Raw genomic sequence first — 2,826 nt, forward strand, 5'->3', positions numbered from 1 at the left:
TATTTATCAATTAAAATACGTTTCGGTGTTTTCCACCATCATCAGTTTCTATGTGTAGCGTTGTTGCTACTTTAAGCCTTGGCATATATTTTTCATTGGAAAATTAATTTTGATTTGGAATTGAAACACAGTCAGGAAAGTATGTACAATTAATCATTAAGTTTTCAAGTAGCATTTGTGGCTCCATCAAATTATGATCAATATTGTTCAACAACAAGTATATTTTTTTAAAGAACTGAAAAAGGCCACCAGCTGGGTCTATCTTACCTAGGAGACATTCAAATTTCTGCACTTTATTGGGAGTAAGATAACACTCCGGTAAGGATTTGTAGTAGTCGTCGTCTACTCGCATTAACCTATGCGAATGATTGATTGTATAATCTGATCTATAAATCCTTACAGGATTATAGACTTACTTTTCTTACTCCCTATTTAAGTGCAGTATTTCGGTTGTGTCACAGGCAACCCAAACCCAGCTGATGATGGGTGTAAGGCCCGAAACCGGTCCTGGGAGTGTTTGTTCTAGAAGAAAAAGCCTAGTAATGCTGTGTCTTCACGACACTTGTGTGTTGATGCTGCTCTGTGTATCCATGTGCCGCGACACCTCTTACGACGCGGCATTTTAAACAACACAACATTTAATTTTATTCAAGATACTTCGATACGAAAAATTTGTATCATTAATTTTAGGGAAAAAGTTATTTTTATTAAAAGTTCTGCTTGGATTAAAACTATTGGATAATATGAATTTTTCTCAAGAATTACGTATTTTTATTCTTGACAATATCGAAAATTGTTATTAAAAAAAGTTGATTAGAGTTAAAAAGTACGTTCAGATATCTGATTGTACCTACCAATGATGAACATCGAGTCTTCTATTTTTGTTTGTTTAAGTTGGCTTGATATGAGGAAGTTTTATTATTAATTTTACGAAACAAAGTTATTCATAAAAAGTTCTGCATGTTCCAAAATCTAAAATACAATTATCAGATATCAAATTTTTGCTTGCATTTACAGACGCCTACACAAATTCAAATATTGACAAAATCAATAATATCTCGAAGTGAATGAAACTGAGACATAAGAAATGTTGAAACGAGTAGCTACTAAAATCAGTCAGTCAATTCAATTTAGCTATTAGTAGTCCTGTTGAAGGTTTCGGTTAAAATTAGAAAGTTATTTGCAGGTCATTCCACGTTTGGCGCATCAAACTGTTTATAGTTTATCTCAGTTCTGAAATAATTTGCGATTTGTCTACAATTTTACGGGATAAATACACCGCTCTGACTCGCCCTAGACGTTGTGATATATGAAGAAAAAATCGCATAAGTTTAGCTATTCAATCAACAGGAAATTTTCCAAATTAACATTAATTTACACAAATTTACAGCAACAGCTAAAAAGCTTGACAAATAGTCTCGATACAAGTGATTATTTGGTACTCGTACTAATAGCTCGGTTCAATCGCAATTGGCAGCACTACTTGCAAATTAATCAGCAATGTCAACTCTGGCTTTATTCTTCTATTTTATTGCGTTATCAACTACAAAACTCCCAAATCTTTCCACCTATTTGAAGCCAGTTTTTTCTTGGAGTCTTTTGAATGTATTGGCCCACCAAAGCCTAGGGTCTACACCAACGATGGTTTCACTTAGACCCCAAACCGAAACCCTGCATGCCCATTGGTCTGGGTCTTCTATGGCCACAAAACACATGACTTAAACACTTTACTCCGCATATTTATAGGGGGATTGTGTTGTTTGAGAATAAATTCCAGCATACCGAAGCCCGGCCAGGAAAATCATATTCGTCTCGAAATTTGCAAGGTCTAATTTTCTTGACTAAGTTAGATTGTAAGGCCGACATTAGCGTAATCTAGAACTCTCTCAAACGTCTGATTATTAACAATTATCTCAATATATTCAGAGCTCATGGCCCAGTTCATTTTCAGTACGATTTGCATTCATGCTATGTTCTTGAAGTATGGTCTTACACTCTTCTGATGCGTTGGCGATGATAACGATGTTGTCCATGATACAAGGAATATTATATTATATTCTTCTTCTTCCATGCCGTCTCCTCATTGAAGATTGGCAACCACATGTCCGAATGTGTCTCTCCCGTGCCACATACAACAATTCTTCAACCAATTCCTGTCCATTCTCTTATATTATGAAGCCAAGATTTGTTCTTGCTTCCCCTCTATTCCATACGTATATTATATATATCATTATATCCACGAATTGACGCTTGCGGTTCTCCCGACACCACATATGTGGACTGCGATACACTTTCCCCAATTCAAACAATCTGAAAATTTCGTTTTTTTCCACTTTTCCTGATGCTCGGTTAACCATCTCTCTCTCTATTAGGGTTTGTAGTTCTTCTGCATCATCTGCCATTTTTGCAGTATCGTCTGCAAATCTAAAATTATTGCTTAGTATCATTATTAGTGTAATTATGGACAAATTTCAAACCACACAATCTCAACATACCAGAAAAAACAAAAACACCTTAGCAAATGAATGTTTCACAAAATTTAAACCTAGAATTGACAAGTTAGACACACCTATTGTAATTTACAAAATAGACTGTTTGAATTGTGGTAACACATACATAGGTCAAACAGGACAATATCTAAAGAAAAGAATATAAGAACATAAGTATAGCCTAAGAAAGAATAACGAAAATGGTACAGCATTAGCACAGCATGCACAACAGAAGTTGCATAATTTTGATTTTGATAACACAAAAATACTGATTAACGAGAATAATTATAATAAGAGAAGAGTCCATGAAATGATACAGATTAAAAAACATAACAAT

General features: G+C 34.5%; 2 protein-coding genes across 2 annotated transcripts in view; one reads left to right on the top strand and one right to left on the bottom strand.

The window, feature by feature from the left end:
* Nucleotides 1-1,935, bottom strand: part of LOC109534638 (glutenin, high molecular weight subunit DY10) — a gene marked incomplete in the record, with an annotated part of 35,573 nt that extends 33,638 nt beyond the window's left edge. The window contains 1 exon segment of the mRNA XM_048668348.1: nt 1,570-1,935.
* The window catches only part of LOC109534647 (aminopeptidase N), a 32,936-nt gene that overhangs the window by 5,068 nt on the left and 25,042 nt on the right, over nt 1-2,826 (top strand). The gene's annotated exons all lie outside the window — the stretch shown is intronic.

The sequence above is a fragment of the Dendroctonus ponderosae genome, unplaced genomic scaffold (assembly GCF_020466585.1).
Source record: "Dendroctonus ponderosae isolate FM_Combo_2020 unplaced genomic scaffold, Dpon_F_20191213v2 Dpon_F_20191213_7, whole genome shotgun sequence".
Lineage (NCBI taxonomy): Eukaryota > Metazoa > Arthropoda > Insecta > Coleoptera > Curculionidae > Dendroctonus > Dendroctonus ponderosae.